The following is a 25,722-nucleotide window of genomic DNA, read 5'->3' on the forward strand; positions in this document are numbered from 1 at the left end:
CAAGCATCCAGGTGGTGGATGAGAGAGAGGATGCGAATGACATAGATGAGGAGATGGTGGATAAAGAGATGATGGTTAAGGAGATATCTTTCACACTGCCATCAAGAGAACAGTGCAATATTCTTTGCTCTAATTATGCTTTGGCTTATCTTGCCAGCATATTTATGCAAATTTGACCACTATAATGGATATAGTTCTTTAACACTCAATGCTTCTTTTCTGCCCTATATCTAAAGCAGCCTTTTTTATGCTCTCCTTCAGGTACTTTTGGTTTTTTTAATTAGTTGCATCCACTAATTCTCATTGACTTGGTGAAAAGAGTTGGCCAGAAAATCTTGCCCAAAATCCCTCTGAGCTGTGGAAGTTCTGTTGGCAGCGAAGCAGGACAGCTGTTTTTCTGCCTGCAGCCCCCTGGCTACAGGCTCCTTGTTTTCAGCAGTACATGTTGACAGGAGCTTTGCCAGTGGCATCCTAATGCTCTTTCTGTTTCAAAATCAACCCAGTCACTAACAAAGAGCAGGAAGACATACAAAAGCCAGGTTAGGTTACACCCTGGGAAAATCTCTACTTACATGCCAGGTTAGTCAGGTAATAGGCCGAATAAGAGATACCATACACAGTGCAAACTGCAGCAACAAGTTGCTCAATCATTGTAGCACTGCTGTGCAAGTTTGCAGACTGTGCTGAAACACAAGAAAAAACAAGGCTCTTGTCAGTAGGCAGCTGCCCACTGACAATCAGGAGGATGCTCCTATGCTGAGCACACCCAAGGGCGGCTCTGGCACTGAGGCCTTCTGCACACCAAAGCAACCTTCTGATGTCACCACATCAACATGGCAACCATGCCCTGACATCACAAAGCAAACGTTCTGCATTGGTCTGTGAATTTATGCAAAGCAGCCCAACCTTCCACACAGCGAACACAAATTAGCATGGGAAGTTCTCAAAGCAGAACAAAGTCCCCTTGTGAGACAAACCCTGTTGTTCAAGGGATCCAAGAGCAACTCCAATAGTGCCCCAAGCACCCACAGCCTATACCTGAACTAAGCACTCAGATGGCACCAAATGGAAGGAAACCAGACCAAGAAAATGGCCCTAACCATTGCACGGAACTAGGAGAGAAGACACTGTTGGCATAAAATAATATTGTTGAAATAATTCCTAACAAATGTCTCCACGTAACTCCACGTTTATTGGACATGCCCAGGGCTCCTGTGTATGTACACCTCTTCCTTTATTCCACTTTGGAAGCAGTCAAACTGTCAAGATCTGCCAGGTAGGCAGTGAAATTTCAGGACATGCCCTGGATCAAATCAGTGTGCATCTCATCCTTCTCACCCCTCCACCCCCGAGCCAGGAGTGGAATTTTCCCAGTGCCAGCATCAGCTCACACATGGCTATCACGTGAGATGAGACCTCGACTGACTGCATGCCAACAATGGCTCCATCATGCATTGTTCCTTTTTCAAAGGTGAACTGACCACTGACTGAACAATACATTGCTTCTCTTTCAAGGACAACTTCCCAGTATTAAACAATACCGTTTTCTTCATTGTCTTGTCAACCTGCTGAAACATGGATCAAATATGGCAGGGCCTCAGTCACGACTCTGGTCCCTGAAACAATTGTTTGCGGACCATCCCATTCCTCAAATTCTCCTTTGGTGGTCAAGAGCCTCCTAAAATCACTTTCATCCCCTTGAATGCATTCCAGCTACCATCTTAACAGAACCACTCTCTTTATTCTCAAGGCAAAGACAGCCACTTGCACACTTTAATCACCGCAACGGAAGAATACAGGACTAAGCACTGTCTATTTAAGGTAAAGGAATTCACAGTTTGCTACAGTCAAACATTTTCCCAACATTTTCCACTGCAATCTACTGTCAGCAGACATCCCCAGCCTTTTCCATTCCCCTGGCAGAACTCTGTACCGACTACCCATGGGCACCAGGGAAGGAGCAGCAGTCACAGAGGGGATGCATCCACTGCCCTGGGCAGGAACCAAAATGTTCTTCAGAAACAGCTGCAGGCCTGTATCTGCACGGGATGCTCTGGCTCATTGGTTTTGGCATTTGGAAATGCAATTGCACTTTCTGTCTCATGGAGAAGCATCAAGGTTGCGAAAAAGTTGGGCAATGGGCTGCATTCCAAAGGCACTGCAGTGTGGAGGAAGCAATGCCCGAATGAGTGAGAAACAAAACACACTTTTGGGACAATATTAGTATAGGAAGTAATATCAAATCTGGTCTAACTGGAGGCCTCCAGGGGCAGATATGGAAAAATGTCCCCCCCACATAGGGCAAATTGGGTTTTCTAAGTTTGGAAAAGTAGCATAATTGACAAGAATTCCCAACTGTAAGCACAATAAGGAGGAAATCTCCCCCTTTTCATTCCACCTTCTCTGGAGTCCCTCTTTCTTGCTACTAACTGTACAGGCTACACCTACTTTATGAGAAAGTCTCCTGAGAACGTGTTTTACCCTTGGTTGCCAGAGGAGGCAAGATAGGATAGGAGCCTTTGGAATGTGTTTTGTCTTTCTGCCTATCAGAGGAGAAAAAGTACTGAACTGAACATAGGAACTCTGTAACTCTACAACAATAGTCATCTGTGAATATATATGAAGGAAATAAAATAGCAAAACTAATTTTGGCATCAGAAGGAGACCCCCAATTCCTAACCATACAAAAGCCACCACAAACAGGACTTTCCATCTTGAAAAAAAGCACTGAACAATCCAGGAAGTTAATGTAGAGCTTATTCACAGGATGACAAGGAAGGGAACCTTCCAACGGAGTTGATATAGTTTGATATAGTTTGAATTCTGAGTCCCACTCAGGACTTGAACTGGAGAGAGCCATCCTGAAATGGTCATCACCACCTCCTGAACCCTCTCCATTGATTCACTGAAATGATCAGATATCATGGGAGAGAAGCTCAGCTGGCTCCAAACAGGGATGCCATCTCAAATAGGCATGCTTTCCAAAGGGAAACAACAACAACAACAACAAAGGAACCATGACTTTGCAAACTCAGTGCCTCACAGGATCAAAAGAGATTCCTTGGTTTCCAGAAAAATGCAGAAATAGGACTGACAGGACCATCTGCACCTCTGCCTTCATGACCTTGCTATCACAGGCCAGTATGGCCCATAATCCCACTAATTCATTCATCAAGGCGTCAGCAGCAGCAGCAGCAGCAGCAGTGGCGCAGCTCAAAAAACATCAGGCAGCAGTTCCCATTCACTGTGAGGGCATAGCTGCAGGGCCAGGACTGCCAGGGCCAGGGTGGATAGAGAGCACGAGTAGCACCGATCCTAACGAGCCACTGCTCTGACACTGCCAACGGGATCCCCACTGAGACGAGGTGTCGGGAGGTGCCGCTGAGCACTGAGATGGTTTTTGCAGCGCAGCAAGACAGCTCAGGTGCCTACCTGAGCCTTGAGTAGGCAACAGCCAGCTCTGCCAGCAGCACCATATGGCCAGAGAGCTCCTGTGTTTCAGACTCACAGCCAAGGCCACCCAGCAGGACAATTTCCACGTCAGAGCTGCAGAGACCTTTCCTCTTACCTTGCTGGATCCCTGGGAAAAATTCTAGAACCTGTGACAGAGAATCTGCTTCTCCAAGAGACTGATGACTCCACTCACAAGGAGCTCAGCACAACCAGATCTTGAGCAATCCCTGTGGGACCAGCTGAGGATTCCACTGCAGCTGAGGGGACAGGATCACTGCTTGTAAAAGGACAATTCCAGTGAAGTACTAAGGCCTGAACAACAAGGCCTAAGCCAAAGCTGGCTTCCAGATGAACTTTCCAACCAAACATTATATTTATATTCACTCATTAACAAAATATGCATGGTCATTACCAGTATATGTATGAATCCACTTGTTAGTGAAACAGGTGTTTACCTTCCTACACTTAGAAGCCAGACAAGGCCACAAAATCAGATACCTCTATTTGGTTTTGTTGGAAGTTATATGGTCAAAGTAAACTCCTTTGGTTCCTCCCTGAGCCCAGGCCAAGAGGAGGATGAAACCAGATGTTCCCACACTAGAAGTTACGGTGGCTTGTTTATTCAACAGTATAAAATCTGGGCCCTCTTACAGCAACTTTGGCAGCCTCACCTGCAGGTGGGCAAACCGCACAGGAACTCCCAGTTACTGGGAGTGCCTCTGCAATCCTTTGCTATGACAGGGGCTCCCCAGGTGACGTGTGGGTCAGGACGATGGGCAGGTATTAGGGTAACTGGTGATGTATCTTTCTTAATCCCTATAGGCAAGTTTTTTGTAGTAATAATCAGGTTCATTGCTGAGCTTATCCATTTGTATTTCTTTGCTGCTTTGCACTTCATTAAACGACACTTATTCCATAAGCTGCTGGTGGTGACTTTGCTACTGATGCTGCCTGCTGGCCAATCAGCAACCCACTCCCTTCAGAGTTGGACTTGGTGGAGGCACCAGATGGTGGCCAGGGCTGAAGCAGCCACACACAAGATGGTGGCCAGGGCTGAGGCTATCGCTCCCTTCGTGCTCTGCAGCCTCTGCTGGCCCAGCCCTGACCCCGGAGCAGCGCAGGGTGGGCAGAGCCCCCCCTTTCAGCCCTCTGTTTAAATGGACATTAACAGTCACCTGGGGGCAGACACAGTGTGGCACCTTTGGTCTGTGCACACAAACATGCACCAGACAGTTTGTAATATTGGCTGGCAGTATTTTGATGTCAAGGCAGTTCAAGTAGGTGAAAATAGGAAGAAACTCCAGGGTTTCAATATTTTTTTTCCCCCCAAAAGAGTGCCAAAAGCATCTCCTGTGCAAATGGACAGTATTTGGCACAAGGAGGCATCACAGACTGTTTTTCTCCATGCTGGAGCCATAGTGACTGTGAGGTGATGAAGACGGAGATGGCATCTACTTGAAGCAGACTACTAGAGCAGCGGGTGCTCACCTGGAATGTGTATCCCTCAGGGTACCTATTAATTTAGAACAGTACGAAGACTCTGTAGAATTGAAATGCAAACCAAATCTGTGCTTTAGGTTGTTCTTAATGAGATTCTTCAGGTGGAGCACAGACTTTCTCTTCAGCAGATGCACAGGCAGGGCTTTCTTGGACCACTGCTCTGGCAGCCATTAGTTTGAGTAGGGGATTGCAGGAATAAAAGAAGAGAAGCCCATCAACTACTGAAGAGAAACAGTCACTGACAGGAACCAGTGGGTGAAGAAATGTGAGGGGGAAAAAGGCAGAAAATATGAGGTGACAAGTATGAGAAATGTGAGTGGAAGTAGGAGAGAAGCGGGAGGAAGAAAAGGGTAGGAAACCTGAGTGGGAAAGGGAGAGAAAACTGAGGTGAAAAATGCTGAGAAATATGAGTGAAAATAGGAGAGGAAGGTTAGAGGAGAAAAGGGCAGGAAATAGGATGGGAAAATTCTGAGAAACATGAGCAGAGAAGGGTGAGAAATATCAGAGAAAATGGAGGGAAATGTGAGGGGAAGAGAATGAGAAACTTTACTGGCAAAGAGAGAGAAACGGGCAGAAAATGTGAGGGGAACATTGAGAGAATACTGAGGGGGAAAGAGTGAGAAACCTGAGGGCAGAAAAAAGCAGAAAACATGAGTGAAACAAGGGCACAAACTGTGAGAGAGAAACTGCAAGGAAGTTGGGCGGAAAGAATGATAAATATGAAGGGGGAAAGTGTGAGAACTGTGAGAGGGAAAAGGGTGAAAAACATGACGGGAAAAGTGAGAAATGTGAGGAGAAAACTGAGAAACATGACTGAGAAAAGGAGACAAACATGAGGGCACAAAAGGACAGGATATGTGAGAGAAAATCTGTGAGAAACACGAGGGAAGGAAAAGAACAGGAAACGAATGGGATGGTGTGGAAATGTGAGATGAAAAGTGTGAGGAAACGGAGCTGAAAAGGGTGGGGGAAATGAGTGAAATTTGGGAGGGAAACATGACCAGAAAACTGTGAGAGTTGTGAGTGGGAACAGGTGGAAATGTGAAGAGAGAAAAGGGCAGGAGAGAAGGCAGTATTGGCATAACAGCTATAATAATTCCTAACGCATTCCCCTATACATCTGCCTATTTGGACAGGCCCAGGGCTTCTGTGTATGTATGTGTCTACCTCTGCCTTTATTCCTATTTGGAAGCAGTCAGGCAGGATTTGCCTGCCTGCAGGAGCTGCTCCAAGCTGGGAACATGACTGGCGGTGCTGATTTCCAGAGGCTTCCGTCTCCCAGGTGAAGCCAAGGCAGGAGTGAGTTGAAAGGTGCTGGCGCTGCTGCTGCTCTGTGGCAGAGAGCCCCGGCTGGGCAGGGCATGGCGCCCACTGCACGGTGGGCTCTTTCTGCTGCCAGAGCTGGGCACACCTGGGAACAGGTAAGGATGACCTGTGGGAAAGCCGAAGGGTTTGTGGGGCTGTGTTGCTCTGCACACACCCAGGCTACCTGCGGTACAGAGGTTTGGGTCCTAATAAAGGTAACCCTGAGGGAACGGCTGGAAAAGATTTAATTTTCACCTTTCCACAGAAGTGACTACAATGAAAGTTACCCAAGCAGGGCCCCATCCCCACTGCCCGGGCCCTGTGCCGGCTGTGCCGGGCTGCTGGGGGCTGTGGGACAGTCCCGTCGTGGCTGCACTCACCACAGCCTGGCCTGCTCGGTCTGTAGCTGGCCCGGCCCTGCGCCGTGGCTGCTGCTGCTCCTTGCCCGGCCTGGGATGCTTGGGGAGCTCTCTGTGAGTGCGTGTGAGCCAAGGGCTCGGTGTGGTCAGGCCCAGCGGGACTGAGCTCCTGGTCCTCTGGGGCAGAGGGGAAGAGACCTGGCAGCTGAGTTTCTGCCTGTTGACTCCTGCCAGGGAATGGCAGCAGGACAGTTTTCCCAGATGGATGAACAAGTTGGGGGAGGGCTAAGTAGTCAAGGAACTGGATGCTGAATGGGGATTTTTTTTCTTTCTCACTTCACTTGGGAGGATGGGAGCTTTTATCTTCCCTGACAGAAGTGCACTTGCTGCCAAGGGAAACACACACAAAGAACAATAGTGACCCAGGCTTCCCTTTGCTTCCTTTCTTCTTCCCTCACTGCTGCACAACTCCCTCATGTCAGAACCTTGCTGCTGCATCACGTGAAGATGCAGAGCTGCTTCCAGGCCCTTCCAAGGGATGTGCAGGTGCTCAGGAGTTTGAGGCTTCCCCACCACCTGCCAAGAAAGTTTGTGCCCCCTCTGGACTTTTGGGGCTTCACCAGTGGAACAATCAAGGGAGCTCATCCACAAATTTAATCTCCGCAAGCTCACCATTCCACTGGTTCCCATAGACCCTGAAGTTACCTGCAGGACCCTTCAAGAGAGCAGCAGCTGCACATCTTTGGGGCAGCACACCCCAGACAACAGTGCTGCCTCACCTGAGGATTCAGAGCTGCCTCCAGGCCCCTCCAGGACAAGTGCAGGTACTCAAGAGCATCAGGCTTCCCCAGCACCTCCCGAGAAAGTGTTTGTCACCTCTGGACTTCTTGGGGAGTCCAGGTCAGTGGAGCCAGGCACGTACAGATTTCAACTCCAGCCTGAGCTTATCATTCCACCCGTTCCCATGGACCATCAAAGCACTTTGGTGACAGTTCCAGAGAGGAGCAGCTGCACATCTGACCAGCACTGGCCAGCCTACTGCCCATCAGGTAGGGAAAGAGTTTCTACCCTTGCTTTTCAGAATGATCATGAAAATTAACTGTTGCAAATATTTTCCTGCAGTGCTCTGTCATGGGTTGATCTCAAGTGAGAATCAGGTAGAAAGTGTCAAGTTGCCTTGGAAGAAGGACCTTGAAAACAGAAAGATTCTCTGTCTGCTTTTTTTGTCCTTGCTGCAGATTTGGAGGGGGTTCTGGGAATTTTCCAGAGAGCCTCTCTGTAGGGGGGCAAGGGCAAGGCAAAAAAATCTTTGTCCACAACTGGTCAGTGTCAGGTAAAATCCCATCTTTCTTAGAATGAAGGCAAGCTAGGAGCCTGATAGGATATTGCAGAATTTACTGGTTGTCTTTCCTTCAAATAATGATATTAAAATTCAATGAGGTTTTTGTGTCCCCAGAACAGCTGCAGCTGCAGAATACAGCCTCACCCACAAGGTTGCTTTTTAGAATAAACTCGCAGTTTAATTTCAGCATGTGTGTCTGCAGATCTGGGCTCTTCCTGGGTGAATCCACTTTCTGTGGTTTGTTGTGATGAGAAACTGCGAAGCCACCAAATCCAAAAGCTAATGGGGAGATAGAAAAGGCAGTGATTATAAAGTGTTTTTGTGTATGTGTAGATCAATTTTAGAATCCATCCTTTAATATACCTACACATCATTTAGAATAAAGACTTTTTATGAGGAAGAACTTGCTCTTCCATTTCCCTGGGATGTTTCTGGAATTGAGGCTGCATTTAGAATAAGGACTTTTTATGAGGAAGAACTTGCTCTTCCATTTCCCTGGGATGTTTCTGGAATTGAGGTTGTTGTGTGCTTCCTTTGATGTTTGATCCATGCCAGCAGAGAGCTCTGTGTCCCAAAGCCACATTCTGGAGCCTGACCAATGCGTTTGAATGGTTGCAGCCAGTCAAGGCACTTCAGCCCCCAGTGCTCTAGCTGGCTGTGCTGGTTATGCACCATGGACAGCCCCCAGCTGACTCTGGAATACTCCTGAGGAAAAGGAATTGCCACTGCTGGATCTGGATCTGGTGCTTGAGACACTGGAGGAGATGTTTTCGTCCTCCTCACCTGAAAGGTCTCTCTCCCTCTGCTCATGTAACTCCACTGAACAAGGATGAAAGGGAGAGCTTTTGAAAGTTGTTACATGGCTGAGAAGCGAAGGCTTCTTGAATTCAGCTGTGAATGGACAGGGAAGGATTCGCTTGGTAAAGTAAGGTTTCTAAGAGAAGAGGAATGAAAAAGTCCCCCCCCTCAGTGAGGATGACAGGGGTGAGCCTGTGTTGGCCAAGTTTGGGTGCTCCTTTTCCTGGGAAGAATCCCTTCTGCAGGGGCATTTCTGCTGAGGAAGTGGAAGCTTTGTGCATTGTACCAGGCTTTGTTTGATGGGAAAGAAGAGAGGAGTGTTCGGAGAATGCCACTGAAGGCAAAGTGTCCTGTGCAGCGAGGGGCATGTGAGAGATGCCTCTGTTCCAGCAGTAGATGTGGGCTCTGCCTCTTTTGTGTTGGAAGGCCAAAGGCAAGGCAAGGGCTGGGCTGCCGCTGCTGTGTGAGCCCTCCCATGCATGTAGGCACTCCCAGAGCTGTGTGTGGGGATGGGCTGGAGCTGCAGCTTTCTTGTCCTCTCAGTAACCTGGTGCCTGCAGTCCAGTTTCCATCTGGGAAATCATCCACTGGGTAAACTGGCCAGTCTTGCTTTCCATGTTCCAGAGCTCAGTCACCTTGCTGTTGGGCATCTGTGTGGGAAGAGATGTGTGTTCCTATGCAGTCCCTACAAAGCTGCAGCCTGGATGAGACTGTTCTGCACAGGGCTGTGGAGGGAGGAGCACATCCCTGTGCCAGGAGGTGGCAGGACTCCTTCCTTAGCATCCACTCCATGTGTTCAGTGTCACCCCAACACTCAACACTGTCAGCTTTGACAGCTTTTGGACCATGTCGGAGAAGTCAAATCTTTTTGACTTTTGAAGGCCTTTGGGGCCTAGACTTCTTGTTAGTAACAAGAGATCAAGCATGTGAGCCACAGAGTTGTTGGACCAGATGTCTCGTGTAACTGGTAAGAAGGGGTTATTTCTTTCTGTTTCTCTTTCAAGGGGAATAATAATGTTGCTCCTGAGTCTTCAGGAGGGGAGCCTGTGACTAAGGCTGCAGTAAAGGGAGCTTTGCCTGGCACCAAGAGCTGTGGGAACAGTTCTCAGGAACCCGAGGAGCTTGGTAAGGACAGAGCCCACATTGTATTAGAGAGGTGTGAGACGGCTGCTCTGAGCCTGCCTGTGACAGGAAAGGAGATCAGAAGAGTTGAGTTCTTGTCTGCAGGGTTGGTGCTTCTCGGTGCCTTTAGTTCAAATCCTGCACTGACACAACCTCCCCGAGCCCTGCCCTCCACGCTTCTCCAGAGGCTCTGACACCGAGTCCTCTGCTGTGGCAAGAGAGCCAGGAGTAAACCTGATCTTGTGGGAGTTGTGTCACTAAGCTGGGTGTCCCAATTTGGTTTCATAACTCAGCTCACAGCACCCTTCAGCTTCAGCCATTTCAGTGAGTACTGAGGTCTCTCTGTCAGCACAAAGAAAGAACAAGGCTGGGCTTCTTTGTGGGAGCAGAGACTCTCTGTGTTTCAGGATCTCATGGGTGCCATTTGCACTGTGAGTGCTGAAACTTTAATGAAATACTTCAGTGCTTTAAACATTTTGAATACTTGGATGGATCCCTGTTGTTTAAAGAGAAGGCTTCCAATTCCCAAGCGAGAGTCTGCCTTTCAGGCCATCTTTTACAGTCTTTGATAGAAGGACAGTTACTTCCAAAGGGAAAGCTGCACAGAGGCCAATATTGACTCAGTGTTCCCTTTGCTTCCCAGATATCCATCTGATCTACCTTGCCAGGAGGGCTGCCCTGTGTGCAAAGGAGAGACCAAGGGAGAGCCTGTGACCATTGGGCAGGTGGAATCCCTCTGTTTATATGTAGATTTATAAATGCCTATATTTAAATTTATAAATTTATGGAGTTGTGTTTATGCATCTATCTATTTCTAGATCTTTATAGTTAAATATATATATAGTTATAGATCAGATAGAATTACATTTAAATATATGCAGTTACATTTATAGATTTGCAGAGTACAGTTGTATATGTATAGAGTAATATTTATACATATATCAAGTTACATTTATAAATCTGCATAGTTCATAGTTAGAGTTATATGGATGTTTAGATGGATAGACTGATGTTTGTGTAGGCCTAGGCTGCATTTTTACCTCCTTCCCTCCTCGGATGGCTTTTTCCACCTCTTGTTTTTCCCCCTGTACCCCCTCTGTCCCCACTTCCTGTGCTGGGTCCGAGCTGGCAGACAGGCTGGGCAGAGCAGCAGTTCCAGCCCCGGGTGTCCCTGGAGCGGTGGCAGCTGCCGATGGCCCCAGGCACTGTCCCCTGAGCAGCTGCTGAGAGACAGTGAGACTGAGGGGGCTGAGGAGGTGGTGACACTGAAGGGAGGGTGACCTGGAGGTGCTGCTGGGGCTGAGGCTGTGGGGCAGCAGAGGGCAATGGTGGCACTGAGGTGACAGGGAAGTGGCACAGGCTGAGGGGGGTGGCGAGTGGTGGGTCTAAGGAGACGGGGTGGGTCAGAAGGGACTGAGGGAGGTGAGAGGACTGCGGGAGTCTGAAGAAACCGAAGGGGACTCGGCGTTTGCTGAGAGCATGGCAGGGCTGAGGGGATGGAGGGGGCCAGCAGCGAGCACAGAAGGGTCTGGGATCTGTGGCTCTGACAGGCCTTGGAACCAGTTTCTGAGCCTTCACTTGTGCCACAGCTGCACTGAAGACCTTGAAGACAGCAGAACTGACAGGAGGCAGCAGGGAGAAGCTGAAGGCCACGAGCAAGAGCAGTGAGCAGCGAGCTGCTGCTGCCCCGCCAGAGGCTGGGTGAGGGCACAGGGTCGGGGAGGCAGGGTGGGGGTGAGGGTGTCGTGGGCTGTGGCCGTGGGCACTGCCCGGCGGGGCAGGAGCGGGCCCTGCCCGTGCTGGGGCTGCTCAGCGCAGCTGCCCCGGCCGGCACAGGGGCTGTCGTCCTTGGGCAAGGCAGCTGTGCCGGCAGGGCCCGGGAGCTGTGCCGGCTGTGCCGGGCTGCCGGGGACTGCGGGACAGTCCCGCTGCGGCTGCGCTCACCACAGCGTGGCCCGCTGGGCCTGCTTTTTCTTCCAACCCTCCTGGGGAGGTGCTGAGGTTTTCTCTTCGCTTCCCTGATGGAAGGGCAGGTGCTGCCTAGGGAAAAGGCCTGATCCTGACTGCGTGTTCCCTTTGCTTCCCAGATGTGCCATGTGCTGTCCCTGTCCTGGAGAGCTGCTCTGCACGGGACGAGGAGACCGAGGGAGAGGCTTTGGAGATGGGGCTGCTGGAATCCCTCTGCTCAGCGTTCTCCTTCAAGATAGATGGACTTGCACATAGGCAGCGATAATTATATGGAAATATTATATTATATTATATGCATATGTGGATTGCTATTTGTCTAGCATTATTTTTATACGTGTGTTGTTATATTTATGGACCTATGCTACGCATATATGTATCTAAGTAGACCTGTATGTTGTTCTATCTACTTTTAGTTCTGTTTCCTCTGTATACATTTTTCTCTACATATGTATCTATTTGTTTTGATGCAGTTATAGGTAGATGGCTCTTTAAACAGGCTCTTTAAACTGTTATTTGCATAGGTCTACATGTTTTTATATGTATAACAATCAATTTCTGGATGTCATTCTATTCACATTTGTATCCAATTGAATAGCTCTACATTTGTACTGACGCAGTTATATGGATATTTAGCTTGGCACAGGGATATTTTTAAATTTATAGATAGGGTTTTTTATATATCTGTTTATCTATATTGTATTTAATATGTAATATTTAATCTATGTTTACAAGTGTGTATCGCTATATGTTCATATGTATTTATACATATATGTATATATGTATTAATTTAGTTCTATTTCAATGTGTATGGAGTTGTAGAATGATATAGTTTTATCTATTTAGAGTGGGAATGCATATTTTAGTATTTCTATATGGACTGTACACTTGTAGTAGTATGTAATAAATTAGGTTGTTAAACACTTAATTGATCTTTGTGTATACTGAGTTGTTGTAGATGTTGGCAATAAATTAATCCTTTTGTTAACTGGAGTTAGTGTTTGTATAAATTTCCATAGCATTGTTGTACTAATGTAATAAATTCCTTTTTTTAACCTTAACAGAGATTTGTGTCATTCTGTATTGTCAGCACGGGTGTCACAATTTGTAACAAATTCTACTTTTCAGCTGAAATCAATATTCTTGTGTGTTTGTCCATCAGCAGTGTGGCTGTAGCAATCTGCAAGAAATGACATTTGTCAGCTGAGATGGGTGTTGTGTGATTTGCGCTATCCAAAGCAGATGTAAAGGAGCAGATGTAAAGGCAATGGCGCTGGAGGATTTTGATTGTGAAAATCTCCAGCCATGCCCAGCACATGTCCCACGTGCACTCAGGCTGGGCAAGGAAAGGGCAGATTTGGGATTGGCAGCAGAGGCACACGTTCGCTAAGAACGCCCTGCAAAGCCTGCTGAGGAAACTCCGGGACTCCACTGAGCACAGAACTTGTGCTCTGTGGATTTTCAGATCATTCCATTGATGCTTGGCTCTTTATATGCAAACATCCATATATACAAATATATATGTATATATATATATATATATATATATATATATATATATATATATATACATGTAGGAAGTACTTAGAGAGCTGGAACATAGGAAGGAAAAGGATAGCTTTTCTTTAGTCATGCAGTGTGGAATAAAATGGTGTAGGAAGAGCCACAAACTAAGCTGTGGGAACAGCTCATTCTTGGACTTAACAGGACATTGGGTACAAGAAAGCACCAGAATCGTAATGATTCACCTCCTGGTGAAAACCGAAATGGTTCATGGTGTAAAACTACCTGGTGATGGAAATAACCAATGTCCTTGGGCTGGGGAAGAAGCCTGGGAGTCAGACGCTTGGAAAAAGTGACCTGGCAAAGCCAGCCCAAGGTGCAGGCATGTGTTTGGCTCAAGGCAAGAGGGAGCTTGGACTGCCAGCACTGGAAGGGACTCCAGGCTAAGGAGCTGGCTGGTGGCAGGGAGCAGCTCCTGCTGGCACTGCAAGGGAAGGACTGGCAGCACGCAGCAGGAGCGGGCACATTGCTGATGGACAAGGGAGCTGTTCCTGAGCTGCCAACGGGACCCCTCCTGGAACTGCCGTTACAGATCAGTTCCCCGTCCTGCAGGCTTTGCTTGGCTTTTGGAGCTCAAATCCACTGCCAAGAGCAGACCTGATTATAAACGGTATCAATGATAAGACTTCAGCGCTTGTTGCCCCACTGTTAATACTGACTTTTTACTTTCTAGACTATCTCTGCATTAAGTACCCTGGGTGTTTCAAAAGGTAGTGCTCAGCATTTAGAACCATGTATTCTCTCCTTTAGCAGATTTCTAGAACATTCATGCTTCTCTGTGAAGAAAGGGCAAATTTAAGAAAGAGTAGCTGGTTTACAACAGCATGGTTCCATAGAACTTTAGTTCAAATTATTTTCTAAGGAACCTATCGTATCAAGACACTTTGCTAAAGCAATTAAGGGTGAGAATTGCAGGGCTGGTTTAGAATTGAATCCAAATTCTATTTCAATCTGTGCGGTATTTCCATTAAATCCGATTAATGTCCAGGAATCAAAATATCAATTTCTCTTTTGTTCCCTTTCTTCCTAGTAAACAAGGCGTATGTATATTTTTTGAGTTTTGATTTTAATGCCAGTAACCCACTGGACTAATTGATACCATGCAACTTCTTTATCATTTACAATTACCCATGGTTCTCAGGAACACAACTGTTAAAGGAAGGGAAGAGAGCAAATCTTCTAAAGCAATGACCTGATAGTTATTTTACATCAGTTTGTAAGCCCTTAGGTAAATACACTACACTAAATACAATGTATATATGTACAGGTATGAAGTATCAGCTGAAGAAATGCTCTACATAAACAAGATCTCATCTACAGTTTTTGCTAGCCCCATGTTTTGTTCTTTCTTAGTAAAATCAGGAAGAGAAATACTACTGTCCTTTCCAAAATTAATTGGTTAAAAAATTGGCAAGTTTGATGAAGTTTGATTTAGGATTATTCAAATAATAATTTTAATTCTCTCTTGATGAAGAGAAACAAAATTGACACTTTGTGAGTGGTAAACAATAGACATTATTAACAGAAGGGTTGCACAAAGTATCTTTGGGATATTGTATAGCAGTTAATATGAAGATCTCATAAATGACAGAGATAAGAGACCCTGGTGCCAAAGATGAAAAAATCATTTGATAACAATAAAAAGAGCTTATCTAGCTCATCTTAGTTATACTTAAAATGTGCTTTATATGGATTAGATTTATAGTGATCGAAAACTCATCACTTCTTTTATGTTGCTGAATAATTCACGCTGATCATCTTAGTCTCAGCCCACAGATTTAAAAGACAAACTCATTGCTGCAGCTTGCAGTATTGAAGCAGTGTCGCTTGATTTGGCACTGAAGTGTCAGAAAGTGTTGTGAATGACAGAGATTGCCAGTCTAAGGTATTCCCAGGAGCTCTTGAACATTGCAAGTAAACACAGGTCTGATTTGCTGTCTGCCAGCAGATTTGCTGAGAGCAAAACAAATCTCAGAAATAGCCATGGCTATAAAGCAGAAAATAGGCCAGTAGAAAAAAACCTGATTGACAGATATTGTAAGAAATCATAAAATGACAATTAAACCACATGATGCAGAATTATAAACACAAGTGGCCAGTATCATTGTATCCTGTTTTGAAAGGCAGAAAAAGTCAGTTTCTGACGTAGTTGATTATTGTACTCATTCATCTGGCAGTTGCTGAGACAGCAGCAATGTAATTCAGTCTTGAAGATTGGTTCTTGTCTAGACCACATTATAAAATTTCTTGATTATCCATGTGCGGCACCACTTATTCTACCAGCTAATATTTGTGGTCTTGGTAATAGGACAGTGCAGCTGTGGATTGTAAGAGACATTTTAAATCCCAGAATTTATGCTTACCATCTAGGAAAAGTAATAATAAAAAAAGCTTTCATCTTCTTCCCCTCTTATTATTTTAAGCCATCTAAACCCAGAATCACTTTGACTTCAATTTTTGTCTTTGCTCTTCTGGGCTCCTCCACGGTTGTATATGAAGGCTTGTCAAGTCTGTGATAACCAGATATCTAGAATTTAATTCCATGGTCTCAGCACAGCTATCTAGAACCGTTTAAAATACAAAATGTCCATAAAGAACCTACGGATATGACACAAAAGCTGCGGAACACACAAGCCCTTCTGGATAGGCAAATAAAAAATGGCATCTACCTTTAAAAATGCTATCAAACACTCTCAGACAGCTCCATGAAGTTTCTCTAGTAGGACTGCATGTTCTTTGCATTCCTTATTTCCCCAGGGAAAAAAATGAGGTGTACTAGAGTTAGATAGTTCATCATTCAGGGCTGTCCTTTAGTTTCCCACGTACCTGTGCCTCCAGGGGAGCTGGGTGTCCAAACTGCCTGTAGGGCTGGTGGAGATCTCATCCTTGATTCAGGTGCCTTAAAGTGGGCCTTTTGATCCATTTAATCTTCCCTGTGGGATCTGTTGTGCCTCATTTGCTGCTCCAGAAGGAAATGGGTCTCCCATACACACCTGCACCCCTACAGACATGGGGTGCAGGGCAAGTGTCTTGGGTACAGGAGATGAGCTGCTGAAGTTGAGGTTGAGATGAGCTGCTCATATTCTTTCTGTAGAAATAGAAATAGAAATAGAGAAATAAATATAGAAATCAATTCCTATAAAATATGTATATAAATAAATCTAGCTCAGCACTGAGGCATAAGGGGCTGCAGGAGATATTTGGAGCTGCAGAGGTGCTCAGCTGACACATCTGCTGTTAACTCCCAGGAGAAATCCAAGAAGCTTTGTTGAGGTCTCCATTGGTGAGAACACAGCTTCTTGAAGGGCACTGACTTTAGAAGTCTGACTTTGGAAATAAATTAATCCCTTTGCTGAATCACTGTGATATTTATGAATGATGATAGTGAGACTCACATTAGGAGGAGTTCACATATGTATGTGATGTAGCAATAAAAAAAACACAAAATAACCCATGCAAATTTGCTTTTTGACTCTTTACTCTGAGTTGTCAACACTTGTTGTCCTTACTTGTGTGACTGCTAGAAGAATAGCAAATTGCTTTCCAGAAAGCCAATTTAATTTCAAGAGCCATCTGGAATACCAAACTAAGACTTAAAGAGAACAGAAGATTGGTTGTGATTTATGAGTACGTATCTCATTTAGACTGGAGAAAACAGAGACTGAATACAAAGGATATGCTGATCACTTGAATGTTTTCTCTGTCATCTTTTCCCAAAGTATGTGGTTTCCAACCCATTGCAGTCAGCAAGAATACTTTCACTCACCTCAACTGAACAAACTTTTGATCATAATATAAGGCACTTCTACATGGATACTTATTAAAGATGTGAGAGCCTGTCTGCCATGCTACTGAGTGACGGGACTTCAAAGAAGGGGTACAAAAAGGAATCCAAGGCAGAAGCCAAAGCCCAAGCAAAAAGAAGTCGGAGTTGAAGTTGGAGTTGAAATCAGAGTTGAAGTCATTGAAGTTCTTGAAGTTCTTGAAGTCACTGAAGTCACTGAAGTAATTTCTTGTTCTCTCAGGTCAACTTTATATACTGTTGCAGCCCCAAGCAGCCACATCCCCAAGCCAGAATGTTCCCTCAGTTACAGAATCAGCCTATTGTTTGCATTACTTGGCAGCCTTACAAAAAGACATGGTTCCAAAAAATCTGATAGCTGCACATGAAGCTCTTTGCTTCATATCTGTGCTTTCTTATTCCATGGTCTGTACCCGACCAAGGCCAGAATATCTCGACCAACTCTGCTCTCTGTTCCACACCCCTATACCAGCCCTATCTTTTCTACATTTATTCTGGTTTTTGCTACTATTCCTTTCAGTCAGCGACTTCTCAGCAGACTTCAGATTGCCTCAGGAAATGCTTGACATGGTTTGACACTATTTGATTCTGCCTATGCTTAACATCATGCTTTAGTCAGTATTAACTGTACTTCATGCTTTTCCTTACATTATTTGTACAGTCTTTTTTAAAGGAAATGTGAAAAAAATGCATGAAAACTTGTACAGCTTCAATAAAAAGTTACTGAGTTGTAGCCATTAAGTCTATGAAATGGGTTAATATTTGCAATACATGTTTCTGTGATTTTATTCTCAACTCTAAGCTAAGTTTCTTTTTGATCCATCTACTGCTTCATTGCCTTCTCTGAAAGGCAACCTTCTCAGGCAGGTCTAGGGAATTCCTCAGTATAAACATTCTTTTTCTGTTTTGAAAACTGACGTTTTTTCTTACCTGTGAATCACAGATCATGTCAGGGGAGGATGTTTTTCCAGTATCCTTTACCTGCTTTATCCAACACTACTCCGAGTATGTAAGGATTACCATGAACCACGTGAAGTGCGAGTTTGTCCATTCAGGCTTTACTCACTCTGCAGTGCTTGAGGCTTAGAGAGCGATTATCCATTAGTTCCTGAGGAAAGCAGCTCTTGAGCATACCAAACTAAACAGCACCATCTAAAATCATGTTCTCCTGTGTGTTTGGTACATCTGCTTGCCCTGCAAGACACAAAATCAAAACTTGAAGCATTAAGTTCTGATAGAATTGAAGAGTTGCTGATATTGTTTAACGCTACTTTTGCCCATCCATTCAGGATGGTAAGAGGAACGACTTGGAGTTACTGGGAGCATTCAGCTGTTTATTGCAACTTGCAGAATGAGTCATGAGGTAAGAGAGCTACAGAGACAGGTACAACAGGCCCTTTGCTGCAGTTGGTAACCTAAGAACTCTGCCTACAATGATTTCCTGTTACACATATTTGTAGGCTGTGTTTAATGCAACCTGCAAAGAAAACATGAATTATTGATTGTGTTGTAACATTACTTGGAAGGTGTTTCTCTATAGAGAAAAGAGCTGTCCTAGTTTGTGAGGAGTTTGTCTCCTCCAAAATTCTACTGCTAAAATTCATTTGGGATATATGTAAGATGTCATAATATAACTGTTTCAAGTTCTTATTCTAATTTCCTTTTTTTAAACCTTAAAAACAGTGACTGATTGATTGATTGATTGATTGAGCAAGCGATTGGTTGTAGAAACCCTTGAAATGCTTATGAGACTGGCTGAGACTTGACAAGCACACTTTTCTGCAATGCTTCTACAAACACAGATACTGAGGCTGCTGTGGATGTGCAGGAGCTTTTCACAGATGTTGGACTCTTCCTGCTGGGCACAGGCATTAGCACAGAGGCATTAGCGAATGGAAGTTTTGACACCACCCTGTTTGCAGTAGTCTACGAAGTGTGATTACCCCTGGTCTCACTGACAGCTCCCTGGCATGTGCTGATGCCTCCAGGTGGGGAGAAGAGACATCAGGCTCCTTGGCAGCATTCCCGAAAAGGCCACGGGACAAATGGGAAGATCACTCACACCCAGCTGGACTTTCCTGCGGGCTCTGAATTTGGGGATTGCAGAGATCTATCCAACAGAACACCCACACTTCTGCAAAGCCTGCAGCAGAGCTTTGCTGAGAATGCAGCACTGCCCACAGTGCCCGGGGCTGAGCGAGCCCTGCATGGGCTGCTTCCCCAGCACCATCCGAGGCTGCCTGGTGACACAGCAGGAGCTGGTCCCCACTGGTGGGGGTTTATCCCGTCCCTGGAGGAGCTCTCAGGAGCCCTGACCAGAGCACACAACGTAGAGCACAGGATGCTGAACTTCCATGCCCTTGTTGGTGACACTCTGGAGCAGGCTCGGATCAACAGGCCGGAATGACCTGAGCAGCTCAGACGCCCGTTTTATCCACACCTGGGGCAAACAGGACTGTAGGAAATGTATCACTGGCAGCTATTCTTTGTTTGGACATTTTCATGGTGAGGAAAGCATTTGTATCCGAGTTTGGCTGTATTTGACCGTGTAATTTCTGGGAGCACAAAACATATTTTTCATAAACATAAGAAAATTGTTTGATTGTTATCTTATGTGCATATGATGCTACATGTAAACCATCCTTATTTTAGATACCAGTGGCCCGCCTTAAAGAACCTTTGACTTTGCATGTATTATTGCCATAATTTGGTATCTTTCAGAGGAAGTAGCACGGTTCATTTGAACTAAGTCCTTCCTTACACTGAAGAGAAAAAACAAGTTGAGTGAGAGCTCTGCTAGCTGTGAATGCATGAAGTGAAGAATTTTACTGCTATGGAAAGTGCACATTCTTGAACTACACTCCAGAGAAAACAGCTAGTATATATGCTCATTTATGAAGGAAGTACCAAAACTTGAATTTATCCTGTATTATATTGAATCCCCAATATGTTTCATGATTGCATTTTTCTCTGTATTCTTACATGCTGACTTCCCTGGCAGTGACATATTCTGTGCTAAGTGCTGAATGGGATAGCTTGGTTTGGGGAGATGCCTTTAGTTAATGGCACACAAGGGTCGAAAGAGGGTGTCCGGTATCCCTGTGCTCTGGCACCAGCTGAGGTGTGGAGCACTTCTAGGGCTGCCTCCAGGTGTGATGAGCTGAAGTTAAAGCAGAGCCTTCTGCTGAGCAGCTGCTACCACCTGACAGTGGCCAGCTGGACCTAATATAATAAACAGAGGCTTCTTCATTTCTTACTGAGACCCAGAGTCTGATAAAATGGGTTCTTCATCCTGCTGTGATCAGTGAATCTCAGGGTGAATTTCCACCAACTTCCCACCTTGTCTCCTTTATACCTGCCAGCCACATGTGCCGTGATATCCTGCTGCTCAACTTCCTTGAGAAAAGCTGTCAGTTCTCTGGGACAGGGTTCCTCACTAACAGTTTGACTCAAAATTGGCTCACTGATGTCTCTCTAATTCCCAAGTTATTGCAGAGCTACAGCTGCCTTTTAGAGATGCACCCTGATGCTCCATTGATTTATGTGGGGTCCTCTTTGCCTACCATTTTCAGGAATGAGCTAGAACAAGCCATTAAAGGTTCAAGGGAAGGACTTGTGTTTCCTACCTCATCCAGGGTCATTTAATTTGAAAAGTTTTAGACTCTGATTTTTGTTTAACAGGGGGCCTGACTTGAAAATCTGGCCACTCTTTGGGCCAGACTTAAAAATCTCTCAGCACACTCCTGTTTTCTACATGAAAGTTTTTTACACACCAAAATAGTACGTTTCACTGAATTTTAGTAAAATATTGAATGGATGAAGAGCCCTCCACTTAGTATTTTTGCTTAATGGAGATTTCATTGTGATCTAGAATGATGTGCTTGATTTGCAAACTCCTGAAAACTCCATGCCTTCCTTCTCCCCGTCCAGCCTTCAATGTAAGGAATACCAACATTTCTTATATCATGCTATTTGTTGCCAATGTGTTTGAAGATCATGCATTTAGTAATGTTGTGTTAAAGTCATCTGATACAGAATCACTTCCCAACTTCAAAACCCACGTACTTAATGTTTGACTCCAACTGCACCACACCTAGATATTTTTTTTAACCTACTTTCTCTGCTATAATTGAGCAGTCCTTTCTCTCTTGGATCACGGATTTGCTCAAATAAGACTAAAATGCAATCATCCCTTGACACATGATGCTCTAGACAGTATATTTCATTTATTCCCATTTACTAGGTATCAAGACTTAATTCTCACATGTAATAAGTACATTCTTTCAGCTTTAAGAGGCATAGGACATGAATTCCATTGAGATTGGCTCAATACTTTTATCTTCAGAGTCACTCATGAACTGTTTCAAGTTTGGATAAACAATTAATGCAGCAGTGCCTCTAAGAGACAGGGAAAAGATGATTATGAGCAAGCAAATCATGGCTTGCTTTGGCATGCAGAAGTCTTCAGTTTAAAGAGAGAATTTCATTACATTTTGTATGTTTTGAAAAGGCAAAAGGAGAAAAAAAGCTTTAAATGTTGGCAAGTATCAGAGATAATTATGCAAATGTTAATGTGCGAATCTACAGAGTATCCTTCTTAATGACACAGGTAGTTGTGCAGGTTTTTTCATTCCTACATGGACATATTTGTGAAATAACTATTGGTAAAGGATTTTTTCTAAGACTTTGCAGGAATATTTTTATCTGATGTATCTTCCTGCTCTAAACTCTGTGTGCTGTGGAAAGAACACTAATGCCTAGATAGCATGGTTTCCTTTGGCAAATCTCTTTCATCCAACTAATTTGCAACTTGTTCCCTGTTCTGCTTGGGTCAGCAGAGCAGTTCCAATCTATCTCCAGCTGGAAGCTGTCTTTCCCTCTCTTCTTCCTGGTCCAAAATCACCTTTAATTCCTGCCTCCCACAGCTCTGCCCACTGACAAGTGCAGCACCAGTTCGTGGTCTGGATCCCTGTGCATTATTTGATGCCATTCTGCAGAACCTAGTGGAGATGTGTGGGCTGTGCAACTATTTGTGGATTTCTGTGTTTTCACTCCTACATATCGTCACAGATTTAGTGCCATTTCTGCCCCTGAAGTCTGTGTATATCCATTTCTCTACTGCTATTGCTCAGGGCATAGCGTACCCTGTGCTCTTCAGCTGGGGCAGAATTTTTTAGCGAACATCATGTGAGTGCTCATGAATGCACCGTGTAAGAGAATTGAAGAGAGCTGCATCATACAAAACAAGAACAGTGTGCATTATGAGGAGAATCTGAAGCAGAGGGTATGTAGTTCTTACACACTGGATAACAGCTAAAAGTACCTATTGTTACAGAGCACCTTGCAGACTCCTCCTGTGCTTGCTTTGTGCTCAGCCTGAGTTGCCACACGCTGGTCTCTGAGCTTGCGTATAGCCAAGCAAATTCCCACGAAAGGCACCGTACAGCCTCCTGAATGCACAAGAATTGGACACACTTAAGACTCGCAGAAATACAAAAACCCCAAACCAAACTATAACACCATAACTAACAAAAAAAAAAAAAGTCTAATAAAAACCCCATGGAAATTTGTTTACAGGTTATAATGAATTCTCATGTCACCTCCATTCTGTTAGTCAAAGTACTGTCAATGTTAATACAGAAGGAGAAAGAGAGGTTTCAGTAAGATTGACAAAGTTTTGGTATGGCCCCTCCCACAACTGGTTTGGGAAAAGAATGAAGTGGAAAAAATCTGTTGATTTAACAGGCAAAGCAGTCCCCAGCACAAAAATGAGCAATACTAAACAACAAAACATCTCTCTGCTTTGACGAGATGACAAATTCAACAGAGTCCCTTTCGTGGGTTGCAGCTCGGCTCATTCAGGCTGTTCTCAGTCCCTCCAGAGCTGGGAAATGCCACGGCCCAGGCCAGGCATGGTGTGCCAAAGGTGCCAGATCCTGCTGCTCTTCTGGCTTTGTCAGTCCAGAGCAGCTTCAAACAATTCCAAGAAAATGGAAAAGAACCACAGACCAGGGAATTTCTCTGCCTCAGCTAGTCAAAAACAAAGTAAAAGTAAAGGAGAGCCCTCTCCTGCTGTCCACTGCAGATAACACAGTCGGCGTGTAGGAATGTGGGGGAGCAAGTGCAGTCCCTGATGACAAACTGTGCACCTCTTCTCTCCCCCTTCACTCTTGGAACCAGTCTTCAAGTTGCAGAACTTAATAGCCAACCCAAAGAGAACAAACAGTTGGGGATACAAGCATCATAAAGTCAACCCAGGACACTTGCTCATCACAGGGCTCATAAAGTCTGAATCGAGAGGCACAAAGTTTGCATGAGTTTCTGCACTTGTCAGAAGGAAAACCAATTCCATTCTACAGGGGTTACTGGCACCAAGGCTCCAATAACCTGCACACAAAGCTCCTCATTAAAATGACAAGATTGGGTTGGAAAGAGCCATGCACTTGTGAATTGCTCTTTGGCTCTTTTCAAAGGCATCTGGGAAACTCTGCACACATAAGCTCAAAGCTATCTTTTCAAAGAAATGTTAAAGAATTATGAAAATAAAAAGAGCTGGCATAAGGAAAAATCAGCTGAAACGGGAAGGAACACTGAGGATCTTGGGAATCTCTCTCTGCTTTCCATTTGGGGTTTTGTGGCAAGTTTCAAGACCACAGGATCCTTTATAGTCTTCGTTAGCTTACATTGCCACACACACAGCTCGGAATGTCAGCAGGTGGAGATTGTCATTTCATAGCTGAAATTGGACAAAATCTATACAGAACACTCCCAGTTCCATGGGACATAACCTATGGAGGTCTTAGCCCAGCAGCAAGATGAGAGAACAAATCAGAGTCTGAAAAGACACATGAATAAAATTTGCAAGGAAACCACTGGGATGTGGCCAAAAGCACTTTCCCTTGCACTATTGAGGATCAGAATTCAAGTGGCTTCTAAAGAAAAAGGTAAGCCCATATGAAATGCTCAGTGGAAGACCTTCCCAAGTTACAATCCTTTCTAGAGACAACCATGTGATTGGAAATGATAATTTCAGTCTGCGTGCATCACCTTTGGGAAAACTACTCTCACCTTTGAACAGCTTTCTGGTGTGAGCATCCCTGATGACTTTGGATGTCAGGTACATACCTCGTCAACCTGGTGACTGTGTCTATGTCAGAAAGCAGAGCAACAAGGCACTTAAAGTGGAAATGACCATTTCAAGTACTCCTAAGCACTCCTGCTGCAATAAAAGGGGATGGGATTAGTGCATTGATACAACTTCCACAAAGGAAGCCAGCCACAACACATGAAGATCTAGGTGGGAAAATAAAGTCAAATGAGAATTTGAAGCTTACACTTGTAAAAGCATGAAAATATGACTCCTTTATGCTGTATAGAATGTTAGAAAAATTGCCATGTAAGGAAAGAGAAGTCATGAAGGGGTAACCATGAAAAATCCTCAGTCCCATCCCACTCTTGACAGCAGCACTCTTGCTTGTGGTTCCAAGCAGCAGCAGTCAGCAGGCCAAGGGCAGGCACCCCAACAGAATTCACCCCAAGGCCCCCCGTGGCAGAATTCCTTGTGCTGCTGCACTCTAGAGGTATAGGAGCAGCCCCTGCCCCAGGCAAAAAAGGATGCAAATCTCCGGATTTAAGAGGTGACATTCTCTTGAACTTCACTTGAAGGAGAACAAAGGGCAGCAACAGCTCAGCTGTTCAATCACACAATGCAGCAAGATATCTCAGTTATGGGGACTTAACTGTGTTGGCATGGAGACAACTGAGGAAGTTCTAAAATACTCTCCAAGGAAGAAAGGGGCATTCACGGCCCCATTTGACTCTTATCAAATATTTTCTTCCCTCAGTCATTTTTCTATCCTTGCCCAGAAGAATGTTATGGCATTGCTGGTCAAAACTCCACAGTGTCAGCTGAATATCTTAACAACAGGAGAATTAGGAAAATGGCTGGACTTCAGAGTCCCCATAGGTCTGTGCAGGAAACAATGGCTGTGCTTCTCTGGAAAATCTAGTCGTGACAGACTTTTTTTGAAAGAACTATTAAACAGTGTCTCCATATTGACACATTCACCTGGTTTCTCTTTAAAACCTGCTGAAGTATCTTCTCTGCAACACTTGTAAATGTGCTTTACAAAACATTTGCCAAGATCTCCATATTCCTTGGCTCACTGAAAAGGTCAAACCAAGGTCTACAAGGAGGAGGTGCTTCAGCTGACATCTTGGTGCAGCCCATAGGAATTCCTGTGTAACCATCCAAAATAAGGTGATTTGGGGAAGGGCTTTGCCCAAACTTTTATACCTTTTACAGAATAAGGTAAAGAGTTAAAATTACAAGACAGATCAAAAAACACCCCTATACCTATCATAAAGAATTTCAATTTTCCACAATGTCCTCTTAACATGTGCATAGCCTCATAGTAGAGGTACTGGGCTTCTACCCTCTACTGAAAAAATTTATTTCCATGGATAAACCTAAGGCTTGAAGCAAAGAATTGACCACAAGAAAGCCACTCCAA

The sequence above is a fragment of the Cinclus cinclus genome, chromosome Z (assembly GCF_963662255.1).
Source record: "Cinclus cinclus chromosome Z, bCinCin1.1, whole genome shotgun sequence".
In the NCBI taxonomy this organism is placed as follows: Eukaryota; Metazoa; Chordata; class Aves; order Passeriformes; family Cinclidae; genus Cinclus; species Cinclus cinclus.